General features: G+C 39.0%; 1 protein-coding gene across 7 annotated transcripts in view; it reads right to left on the bottom strand.

The window, feature by feature from the left end:
- The window catches only part of WDFY3 (WD repeat and FYVE domain containing 3), a 348,587-nt gene extending 337,175 nt beyond the window's left edge, over positions 1–11,412 (bottom strand). For all 7 annotated transcript variants that reach the window (XM_077142948.1, XM_077142947.1, XM_077142952.1 and 4 more), the window contains exon 1: positions 11,327–11,412. The gene's annotated coding sequence lies outside the window, so the exon portion shown is untranslated. The remainder of the gene's footprint in view (positions 1–11,326) is intronic.
- Positions 11,413–12,974: the final 1,562 nt, after the last annotated feature.

The following is a 12,974-nucleotide window of genomic DNA, read 5'->3' as shown; positions in this document are numbered from 1 at the left end:
GATACAGGAGCTGAAACAACTAATGCTGAATATACGAACAGAAATGGAAAACCTCTTCAAAAACGAAATCGATAAATTGAGGGAGGACATGAAGAAGACATGGGCTGAACATAAAGAAGAAATAGAAAAACTGAAAAAACAAATCACAGAACTTATGGAAGTGAAAGATAAAGTAGAAAAGATGGAAAAAACAATGGATACCTACAATGACAGATTTAAAGAAACAGAAGATAGAATTAGTGATTTGGAGGATGAAACATCTGAACTCCAAAAAGAAACAGAAACTATCCGGAAAAGAATGGAAAAATTTGAACAAGGTATCAGGGAACTCAAGGACAATGTGAACCGTACAAATATACGTGTAGTGGGTATCCCAGAAGGAGAAGAGAAGGGAAAAGGAGGAGAAAAACTAATGGAAGAAATTATCACTGAAAATTTCCCAACTCTTATGAAAGACCTAAAATTACAGATCCAAGAAGTGCAGCGCACCCCAAAGAGATTAGACACAAATAGGCGTTCCCCAAGACACTTACTAGTTAGAATGTCAGAGGTCAAAGAGAAAGAGAGGATCTTGAAGGCAGCGAGAGAAAAACAATCCGTCACATACAAGGGAAACCCAATAAGACTATGTGTAGATTTCTCAGCAGAAACCATGGAAGCTAGAAGACAGTGGGATGATATATTTAAGTTACTAAAAGAGAAAAACTGCCAGCCAAGACTCCTATATCCAGCAAAATTGTCCTTCAAAAATGAGGGAGAATTTAAAACATTCTCAGACAAAAAGTCACTAAGAGAATTTGTGACCAAGAGACCAGCTTTGCAAGAAATACTAAAGGAAGCACTAGAGTCAGATACAAAAAGACAGAAGAGAGAGACATGGAGAAAAGTGTAGAAAGAAGGAAAGACAGATATGATATATATAATACAAAAGGCAAAATGGTAGAGGAAAATATTATCCAAACAGTAATAACTCTAAATGTCAATGGACTGAATTCCCCAATTAAAAGACATAGACTGGCAGAATGGATTAAAAAACAGGATCCTTCTATATGCTGTCTACAGGAAACACATCTTAGACCCAAAGATAAATATAGGTTGAAAGTGAAAGGTTGGGAAAAGATATTTCATGCAAACAACAACCAGAAAAGAGCAGGAGTGGCTATACTAATATCCAACAAATTAGACTTCAAATGTAAAACAGTTAAAAGAGACAAAGAAGGACACTATATACTAATAAAAGGAACAATTAAACAAGAAGACATAACAATCATAAATATTTACGCACCGAACCAGAATGCCCCAAAATACGTGAGGAATACACTACAAACACTGAAAAGGGAAATAGACACATATACCATAATAGTTGGAGACTTCAATTCACCACTCTCATCAATGGACAGAACATCTACACAGAGGATCAATAAAGAAATAGAGAACCTGAATATTACTATAAATGAACTTGACTTAACAGACATTTATAGGACATTACATCCCACAACAGCAGGATACACCTTTTTTTCAAGTGCTCATGGATCATTCTCAAAGATAGACCATATGCTGGGTCACAAAGCAAGTCTTAACAAATTTAAAAAGATTGAAATCATACACAACACTTTCTCGGATCATAAAGGAATGAAGTTGGAAATCAATAATAGGCGGAGTGCCAGAAAATTCATAAATACATGGAGGCTCAACAACACACTCTTAAACAACAAGTGGGTCAAAGAAGAAATTGCAAGAGAAATTAGTAAATACCTAGAGGCAAATGAAAATGAAGACACAACATATCAAAACTTATGGGACGCAGCAAAGGCAGTGCTAAGAGGGAAATTTATTGCCCTAAATGCCTTTATCAGAAAAGAAGAAAAGGCAAAAATGCAGGAATTAACTGTCCACTTGGAAGAACTGGAGAAAGAACAGCAAACTAATCCCAAAGCAAACAAAAGGAAAGAAATAACAAAGATTAGAGCAGAAATAAATGAAATTGAAAACATGAAAACAATAGAGAAAATCAATAAGACCAGAAGTTGGTTCTATGAGAAAATCAACAAGATTGATGGGCCCTTAGCAAGATTGACAAAAAGAAGAAGAGAGAGGATGCAAATAAATAAGATTAGAAATGAAAGAGGAGACATAACTACTGACCTCACAGAAATAAAGGAGGTAATAACAGGATACTATGAACAACTTTACGCTAATAAATACAACAATTTAGAAGAAATGGACGGGTTCCTGGAAAGACATGAACAACCAACTTTGACTCAAGAAGAAATAGACGACCTCAACAAACTAATCACAAGTAAAGAGATTGAATTAGTTATTCAAAACCTCCCTAAAAAGAAAAGTCCAGGACCAGACGGCTTCACATGTGAATTCTATCAAACATTCCAGAAAGAATTAGTACCTACTCTCCTCAAACTCTTCAACATAATCGAAGTGGAGGGAAAACTACCTAATTCATTCTATGAAGCCAACATCACCCTCATACCAAAACCAGGCAAAGATATTACAAAAAAAGAAAACTACAGACCAATCTCTCTAATGAATACAGATGCAAAAATCCTCAATAAAATTCTAGCAAATCGTATCCAGCAACACATTAAAAGAATTATACATCATGACCAAGTAGGATTCATCCCAGGTATGCAAGGATGGTTCAACATAAGAAAATCAATTAATGTAATACACCATATCAACAAATCAAAGCAGAAAAATCACATGATCATCTCAATTGATGCAGAGAAGGCATTTGACAAGATTCAACATCCTTTCCTGCTGAAAACACTTCAAAAGATAGGAATACAAGGGAACTTCCTTAAAATGATAGAGGGAATATATGAAAAACCCACAGCTAATATCATCCTCAATGGGGAAAAATTGAAAACTTTCCCCCTAAGATCAGGAACAAGACAAGGATGTCCACTATCACCACTATTATTCAACATTGTGTTGGAAGTTCTAGCCAGAGCAATTAGGCAAGAAAAAGAAATACAAGGCATCAAAATTGGAAAGGAAGAAGTAAAACTATCACTGTTTGCAGACGATATGATACTATATGTAGAAAACCCAGAAAAATCCACAACAAAAATACTAGAGCTAATAAATGAGTACAGCAAAGTAGCAGGCTACAAGATCAACATTCAAAAATCTGTAGCTTTTCTATACACTAGTAATGAACAAGCTGAGGTAGAAATCAAGAAACGAATCCCATTTACAATTGCAACTAAAAGAATAAAATACCTAGGAATAAATTTAACCAAAGAGACAAAAAACCTATATAAAGAAAACTACAAAAAACTGTTAAAAGAAATCACAGAAGACCTAAATAGATGGAAGGGCGTACCGTGTTCATGGATTGGAAGACTAAATATAGTTAAGATGTCAATCCTACCTAAATTGATTTACAGATTCAATGCAATACCAATCAAAATCCCAACAACATATTTTTCAGAAATAGAAAAACCAATAAGCAAATTTATCTGGAAGGGCAGGGTACCCCGAATTGCTAAAAACATCCTGAGGAAAAAAAACGAAGCTGGAGGTCTCGCGCTGCCTGACTTTAAGGCATATTATGAAGCCACAGTGGTCAAAACAGCATGGTATTGGCATAAAGATAGATATATCGACCAATGGAATCGAATAGAGTGCTCAGATATAGACCCTCTCATCTATGGACATTTGATCTTTGATAAGGCAGTCAAGCCAACTCACCTGGGACAGAACAGTCTCTTCAATAAATGGTGCCTAGAGAACTGGATATCCATATGCAAAAGAATGAAAGAAGACCCATCTCTCACACCCTATACAAAAGTTAACTCAAAATGGATCAAAGATCTAAACATTAGGTCTAAGACCATAAAACAGTTAGAGGAAAATGTTGGGAGATATCTTATGGATCTTACAACTGGAGGTGGTTTTATGGACCTTAAACCTAAAGCAAGAACACTGAAGAAGGAAATAAATAAATGGGAGCTTCTCAAAATTAAACACTTTTGTGCATCAGAGAACTTCATCAAGAAAGTAGAAAGACAGCCTACACAATGGGAGACAATATTTGGAAATGACATATCAGATAAGGGTCTAGTATCCAGAATTTATAAAGAGATTATTCAACTCAACAACAAAAAGACAGCCAACCCAATTACAAAATGGGAAAAAGACTTAAACAGACACCTACCAGAAGAAGAAATACGGATGGCCAAGAGGCACATGAAGAGATGCTCAATGTCCCTGGCCATTAGAGAAATGCAAATCAAAACCACAATGAGATATCATCTCACACCCACCAGAATGGCCATTATCAACAAAACAGAAAATGACAAGTGCTGGAGAGGATGCGGAGAAAGAGGCACACTTATTCACTGTTGGTGGGAATGTCAAAGGGTGCAACCACTGTGGAAGGCAGTTTGGCGGTTCCTCAAAAAGCTGAATATAGAATTGCCATACGACCCAGCAATACCATTGCTAGGTATCTACTCAAAGGACTTAAGGGCAAAGACACAAACGGACATTTGCACACCAATGTTTATAGCAGCGTTATTTACAATTGCAAAGAGATGGAAACAGCCAAAATCTCCATCAACAGAAGAGTGGCTAAACAAACTGTGGTATATACATACGATGGAATATTATGCAGCTTTAAGACAAGATAAACTTGTGAACCATGTAATAACATGGATGGACCTAGAGAATATTATGCTGAGTGAATCCAGCCAAAAACTAAAGAACAAATACTGTATGGTCCCACTGTTGTGAACGGACATTCGAGAATAAACTTGAAATATGTCATTGGTAACAGAGTTCAGCAGGAGTTAGAAACAGGGTAAGACAATGGGTAATTGAAGCTGAAGGGATACAGATTGTGCAACAGGACTAGATACAAAAACTCAAAAATGGACAGCACAATAATACCTAATTGTAAAGTAATCATGTTAAAATACTGAATGAAGCTGCATCTGAGCTATAGGGTTTTTTTTTGTTTTTGATTGCTTGTTGGTTTGTTTGTTGTTGTTGTTTTTTACTATTACTACTACTTTTATTTCTTTTCTTTATATTGACATTTTATATCTTTTTCTGTTGTGTTGCTAGTTCCTCTAAACTGATGCAAATGTACTAAGAAACAATGATCATGCATCTATGTGATGATGTTAAGAATTACTGAGTGCATATGTAGAATGGTATGATTTCTAAATGTTGTGTTAATTTCTTTTTTTTCTTTCCGTTAATAAAAAAAAAAAAAATAAAAAAAAAAAAAAAAAAAAAAGCCGTTACACGTTTCTGTATATCACACTCGGCAGCTTGCAAACAACGATATCCACTTACATGAAATAACTAGAATGTGCAAATTCTTAGAAACAGAAAGCAGGTACAAGTTGGAAGAGGGGTTGGAAATTAATGGGGCAAGGCTTCCATTCGGGGTGAATGAAAAGTTTTGGTAATGAACGGTTGTGATTCACAATCACTGTGAATGTGATTAATGCCACTGAACTGTATGATTGGGAACGCTGAGACAGAAAAGTTTGTGTTTGATATATGTTACCACAATTTTAAAACAGAGATTAAAGTGACAATGGCAGTGAAATGTAATACATGACGCTAGACTGGATCTAATAACGGGGGAGAAAATTCCCAAAAGGACATTACTGGAACAACTGAAAAAATTGGAATACAGACTGTAGGCTTTAAATCAATGTTAAATTTCTTGAACTTGATAGCTACACTTAAGTTACTTACATAGTAAGTGTCCTTGTTCTCTGGAAAAGTACTTGGAAGTAGGAAGTGTAAGAGAAGCATGACGCTTCTAACCCATTCTCAAATGTTTAGTAGCTAGATAGGTAGACAGAGAAAGAAAAGAAAAGAAAAAAAGGGAAGGGAAAGGAAGAGAAAAAGAAAAGGGAAGGAAAAAAAGAAAAGAAAAGGAAGGAAGGAGGAAAGAAGGAAAGACAGGCAAAATGCTAACAGTTGGTAAACCTGGGTATCCCATGGGCAGGGGGGGGGTAAGGTAATATTCTGTATTTTTCTGCATTTACTTTAAATTTAAAATTATTTCAAAATAAAAAGCTGGAACACAAAAAAGATGTATGCATGATACAAAAATGCCACAAATGTACTATTTTTAAATTGTATTTAAAATATTGGCCTTCAAATGTGTTTTTGCTCCACATGAAAAACAAAAATCCATCATATATCCCAGAATAAAATGGCCTTCAAATGTGTTTTTGCTCCATATGAAAAAATCATCATATATCCCAGAATAAAATGGCCTTCAAATGTGTTGTTGATCCATATGAAAAACTAAAAAACCACCACATATACCAGAATAAAATCAGTGCTTTTCCCTGTCATTAAAATTTATTACATATTAGTATATAACAAATAAAACCTGACAAGCTTCTCAGAAGCAATAAAAATCAAATACACTTATTTAATCAGAAGAATACATGATAATATTAAATGAGAATTAGCCTTCTAAATGTATCAAATGTAATACTACAATTTTTTCTTATAAGAAAAAATTTATTGTTTCTTACAAGATCGGGGGATGAGTTCAAAGACCACATTTGAATCTTCTCAGTTATCAATGTCAGCAAAAAGAAAATTGGCAAAATAAAATCTCGATAATGTAGTAAATGTTTGCTTTACACACTCCCTTACCACCAGTTTTAAGTCCCCTGCATGATGGTTTGGAACTGTATGTACCCCAGAAAAACATTTTCTTAAAGTTAATCCATTTCTGTGGGTGTGAACTCACTCTAAGTACCACCTTTTGATGGGGCTACTTTAGTTAAGGTGTGGCCCACAGTCATTCAGGATGGTCTTAATCCTATCATTGGAGTCCTCTATAACAAAATGAAATTCAGATAAACAGAGAGACCAGGCAAACAAGAAGCTGAAATCAATAAAACTGGGAAGAGAAGGGAGAGACCAGGAGATGCCACCATGTGCCTTGCCATGTGGCAGAGGAGCCAAGGATGGTTTGCAGTTGGTCTTCAGGAAGAAAGCATTGCCTTGATGATGCTTTGATTTGAGCATTTTTTTAGCCTCAATACTGTGACCTAATAAATTCCCATTGTTTAAGCTAACCCTTTTTACAGCATTTGCTGGAGCAGCCTAGGAAACTAAAACACCCTGTTAACCTTCCTAAGTATGAGTGAGTTAGGGCATAGGCAAAATAAATGTACATGTAGAAGTCTACAGGCCTTTATATTAATTCTCACGTTTGACAGACTGACTTGCATGAAACTAAAACTTGTGTTGTCTGAAGATGATATCCCTAATGTTTACTATTTACCATGCTTCCTCTCATCTCTGAACCTCCTCACAGGCTGTCAATATTTACTTTATAACCCTTTCACCAGACTATTTCAGGTGTCTCAACTTAGATACCACTGCCTCCAAGAAGTTCTAACTCCAATCTTGAAATCTCAGATCCAGGCCCAACCAGCAGCCTCTATCCTATATACACCTACAGCCTTAGTGCATCACTTAACATATTTTGTTTAGTGGATTTCTATCATTTAACTGTTGCTCTACTAGGACAAAAACCTTGATTAGAATAGTTAAATACTTTTCTTGAGTTCTAGTAAAAGTTGAAGAAATGCTTTAGGACAATTTTTGAGAACTTTTTAAAATCCCGAATTGTTTCTTAAGAAACTAAATCTCATATCCCTAACTTTTAAAAATCACCATGTTAAAAAAAAGTATCAACAGCTTAACATCAGAATAATTCACTAATGATAACTCTTCTAAAGATAGGCACTTTTAACACTATGAAAGGCAGCAGCACAATAAGAACCTCAAGAAATTACTTTAAGAGCAATATACACCCTTCACAGTGAGATCAAACCTGATGACCAAGAAAAAAAAACAGAAACATCATAAAGAACCAGTATCAGTCAAAATACTACTGGACATAATCAAAATGTCGAAAATGTTAAAGTAAACCATTGCACACATAATAAATGGCTATAATTTTTTTAACTGGCAATACCAGATAGTGCTAAGGAGGATGCAAAGCAACTCATACATTGCTGGTAGGAATAAAAAAGGTATAGCCATTTTGGAAAACAGTTTGGCATTTCACTATAAAGTTAAATATAGATTTACCATAGGACCTCAGCAATCCCATTCCTAGGTATTAACTCAAGAAAACTGAAATCATTTCTCACAAAAATATGTACCCAAAATGTGTAAGCAGCCCTATTCATAACTGACCCAAACTGGGAATAACTCAAATGTCCACTAATAAGTGAATGGATAAATAAACTGTGGTACATCCATATGATAGAATGCTACTCAACAATTAAAACTAACAAACCCAGGGGTGTGCTGGAGCTGGCTGGAACCAGCTAGAGAGCCAGTTGTTAAATGTTTATGAATTCTGTAAGCTGGTTTAAGTAGTTTAATATAGGCCGTGGTGGGAGTATTGACACCACAGTTATTAGCAAATGCTACTATTCAGGGCTTTTTTTTTTTTTATTGTTTAAAGCAGGTTGTTAAAACATTTACCAGCACACCACTGAACAAACTACTTACATATACAACAATCTGACGAACCTCAAAACATTATGCTAAGTAAAAGAAGACACAAAGGGCTATATATACGTATGATTTTATTCATATGATATTCTGGAAAAGTTGAAACTACAGGGACATTAATTAGATCAGTGGGTGCCTGGGACTGGGGGTATTCAGTAGGGGAATGATTACAAAGAGGAATGAGGGACATTTTTGTGATGATGGACATGTTCTATATTTTGATTGTGACAGTAATCACATGATTATTTACATTTGTCAAAAGTTTTCCTGCATATAAATCATACCTCAATGAATCTCATTAAAAAAATTAAAATAGAATTCATTTATTTCTTATTTTTTTATGGATAAATGCCTCATACATACGAAGAGAGAACTGGACATTAGTGGAAATATTAGGAAGACACATTTTTACTCAACATCAATAGAAAAGGATTTAAAATATTAAAAAAAAAAGTGAGCCTATAAATCACAGATGTACTAAATCAGAGACAGAGTGATTCCACCAAGGATGTTGTAGAAGGGCCCTACTTTGGATGGGATGCCATCACTGAGAGCTTAGTATCACCAAGGCTCCTTCCTACACAAAGTCATGACTCTAAACTCCTATGATTTTGTATCTGCACTATGATTATCTCAAATACACTTTTCAATTTTAACTAAAACATAAATTACTAATTTAAAAATCAACCAAATAAAATTGCTGACTCAACTCCTGTGATAGCCTTGGTTGTTAGGAATGCTGCCTATGACTTCTGACAGTCTGGATTCAAATGCTGATCCCCCAGTGGTTGGGTGACTCTGAGCATGTCTCTGTAAATATATATTTCCTTATCTATAAAATAGGATTAACATTTTCTTGGGGTTTCAGTGAGGGAATGCACTTAAAAAAAAACAATTTCTCTGTGGTAAATTCAAACATTTCTTAGATATAACTGGAAGTGAAGGTCATACATTTAATTTAATCTTCTCTCTCTAAGAATTTTAACTTTCCAAATACAAGAGATTAATTCTTTAATTATATATCCAGTGGTTCATAATCTTTTGTGGTCCCAGACTGGTTTGAGAATGTCATGACTCCAGGAACTCTTTAGCCAGAAAAAATGCAAATATATGTTACATTCAGCATATGATTTCTGAGGATTCAAGAACCGTCTGAAACACATGCATGAAGTTAACAACTTCTGAAAGAAACTCTTAAAATTGCAAAGTTCAGCAGTGGAATTTAAGAATTTTCAAAGTAGAGAATCCAACAAATACTGAAAAATGTCTCATTCACTCTTTCTTTAAATACAAACTTTGCAAATAAGACCAGATCATTATTTTTTTTTAATTTCACAGCTTTTTTGCTGAAATTTTAAGTTAGAAACATGTTTTTTACACAACTCTATTTCAAATCAATAACTAGAAAGGGAAACCTGTATTTTTAGCAGCTTAAGAAAAAAAGAACAGTTCAAAGTATAAAGGGGACTACTGACAACTAAATATCACAGGAAGAGTTTCAAGACAATCTAATGTGACATATATGTTTAAATATAAAAACATACCAAAGCGAACAATTCCTATACTTAAGAACCCCATGATAAAGTTTTATTTTATTTGTATTTTTAAGGGGGGCTTATTTTTTAATGCACTCATGCACTAATATGTCTAGTTTTTTTTAATCAATCTATTTTTGGTTCTGTTTTATGTTATGCTTACCTGTTATACAGTCTAATGATAGAAGTAACTGTTCAAAACCTGCTACTAAATACCAACCTGGAAATATGCTGCAAAAGGTTTTGTTTTTCTTTTTTAATTGTTTGGGTTCAGACACATAATAAACAACTCACACCCATTACATAGCAAAAATAATAGTTTTTCTTATGCATTAGCACCCTTTTCCCATTTTTAAGGTACTGGAAGTCAACACATGGGTTCATATATATAAACATCCTTTCAATCCGGTTTCATCAAATAATTTCTGTGAAAGGAAAACCCAGTACTGTAGATCTCAGAATGGGTTAAATCAATGAAACGCTGCACCTGAGTCTAAAACACTGGTCAGGTTGACCAAATAGCTTTTGGACGTAAAGGTCACATTTGCTTTTTAAATTGCACCGCGACCGTGAATGTATGCGGTGCCACCACATCCCCCTTCCGAGAGAGTAAGAGGACAAACACAGACACCCAAGCCAGGAGCATCCCCAGTTCCTTCCATAAGCGAAAGGCTTCCAGCATCGGGCGTGGGGGCAGAGCAGGGCTAGGGAATAAGCCAGGCGAGGCCGCAGCCCCGAGGCAGTGGCCGGATGGAGGCCTCGCTCGGCTGCGCCCGCCCCAGCAAGGGAAGCTCCGGGGGTCGAGACCTGGTGTAGCGGAGAGACGCGGGCCTGACCCTTATTCCTGAGGGCCCAGGGCCGCCGGGTTACGCCCCCACTGCTTATTAGGAGGTAAGTCCAGCCCTCTCCTCCAACCCCCAAAATACTCCAGCATCGCTCCGCTTCCCCCGCCGTCCGTGACCCCGACCCCGACCCGAGCCGCGACGGTGCCCTCTCCAGGCCGCAGCGGAGAACACCAGCCAGGCCGCCATCCCGGGTCGCCATCCCGGGTCGCGGCGGAGGTTTCGGGACATCGCGGCCCCCCGGGACCACAGCAGCTGGGCCGCGGCCTGTCCCCAGGGACAGCGGGCTCAAGGCCGCGAGCGGACAGCGCCTCCGCCCCTCACGAACAAAGCAGCCCCGGCACGGCGAGACCTGGCAGCGCCGCCTCTCCGCGGGCGCGGGGGGCGGGAAGGCTGGCAGGGGGCACTCACCGGCAGGGGGGTGCGGGCCGGCCTGGCCCGGGAGCGGAGACCGCGGCCGCCCGGGGCTACGCCAGGGGCGCGCTGGCGACGAGGAGGGGGCGGGCGCGGCGTCCGCGGCGCGGCCTGGGAGCCGAGCTGATTTCTGCGGCCGCGAGGAGCAGGAATAGTCAGCCAGACGGGCGACAGCGCTAGGCGGCCGGGGCAACGACGCCGCCGCCTTTCCCTTCTCCTGCCTGGGTCCCTGCTCCGCCGCTTTTTCCGTCTCGCTGGGTCCCCGCCGCCGCCGCCGCCTCAGCCTCGGCGCTTCTCCGACTTCTGCTCTCCATCAAGGCTGGGCCAACCCGCAGGGACCATCCCGGGAAGTGTAGGGTTGTTGCCGTTTCCCGCAGCTGTTGGTGGCCATCTTTAATCCTCCTCCTCCTCCTCCTCCTCCTCCTCCTCCTGCTCTCTCCACCTCCCGCTGGCTGGCTGACTGACTGACTCTGGATCCTCCTCTTTCCCCTCCTGCTCCTCCTACTGAGCCGGCCGCAGAAATTGCAGCCGCTCTTGCTCTTTCCCCTCCTGCCTTTCCTTCCTCTTTCCTTACTTCCTTCCCTTCTCTCTGCTTCCCGCTTTCCCCTCACCCTCACCGGCTGGTTTCGCAGCGGGCGCTAGATTCACTTGGCTGGAGTTTAACCCCCGTTTTCACTCTTTTCCCTCTCCCCCCTTTCCTTCCCGATCCACACACACCCTGCTTCTTTTCCCTGTCCCTGCACACGGCTGCTCCCCTTTCCCTCTCCTAGCCCACTACCCCCTCTCCAGCGGTTCTCACCCTCCTCAGTTCCAGTTTCTCAAGACTCGGTTGAAAAACGACAACTGGGTTCTCTTCTCCTTAACTCTACACCCATTTGCTGGATGCTGTCAGACAGCGATGGAAGAACAGAAGACGGCGTTAATTTTACTCTAGCTAGAGTACAAAAGAACTGCCCACGCTAGCTCTTTTACTACGCAGCTTTGAAACTCCTTGATGGTCTCTTACGTGTGGCTCCGATCCATTGTTGGACCGATTTGTTGAAGAGCCCAGTCTTAAATATTGCTTTCCGTGAGTGACCTTGAGCCGGTCGCGTAAGATTTTAAGGTTTTTTTCTTCCTTCCTGAACAAGGCATTATTTATATCTTTGCAGTGCCAACAAACACAGTTTTTAGACCAAATAATTACGCTTTAGTAAGCTTAGCGCTGGTAGCTGATCTTCACTATTGATCAGCTATTGTTTGTCTGTTCCTGACCAACCCAGTGGACATGGAGGCATGTTCGGTTCTGGCACTGAGGGCAAACTGAGTCAGCAGATGTGGGTGGACTCCCTCAAACAGACTTAAGAGTGGGGAAGTGATAATAACATCGCTGTAATGGGAAACTTGGTTTTTCTAACATTGCAATCTACAGAAGCTTCAGGATTTCCTCTAATAAAGGTGAAGCAAGCTGAATTTGCTGTCTCCTCTTAACCACTTTGTCTTTGGTAAATTGGATCCATTTGTGATATTTGCTCATATTTCCTGATTACTGCAAGGTTGAAGACTGCTGACAATCACAGGCAATATTGTGAGCACTTTGGGGGTTACAGTTTCTGCTTCTTTGGGTAAGTGGCCATCAAGAAAAAGCAGAATAAGATGAGCAGAT

Source organism: Tamandua tetradactyla, chromosome 24 (assembly GCF_023851605.1).
Source record: "Tamandua tetradactyla isolate mTamTet1 chromosome 24, mTamTet1.pri, whole genome shotgun sequence".
In the NCBI taxonomy this organism is placed as follows: Eukaryota; Metazoa; Chordata; class Mammalia; order Pilosa; family Myrmecophagidae; genus Tamandua; species Tamandua tetradactyla.
This window is presented reverse-complemented; position numbering and strand designations above follow the sequence as displayed.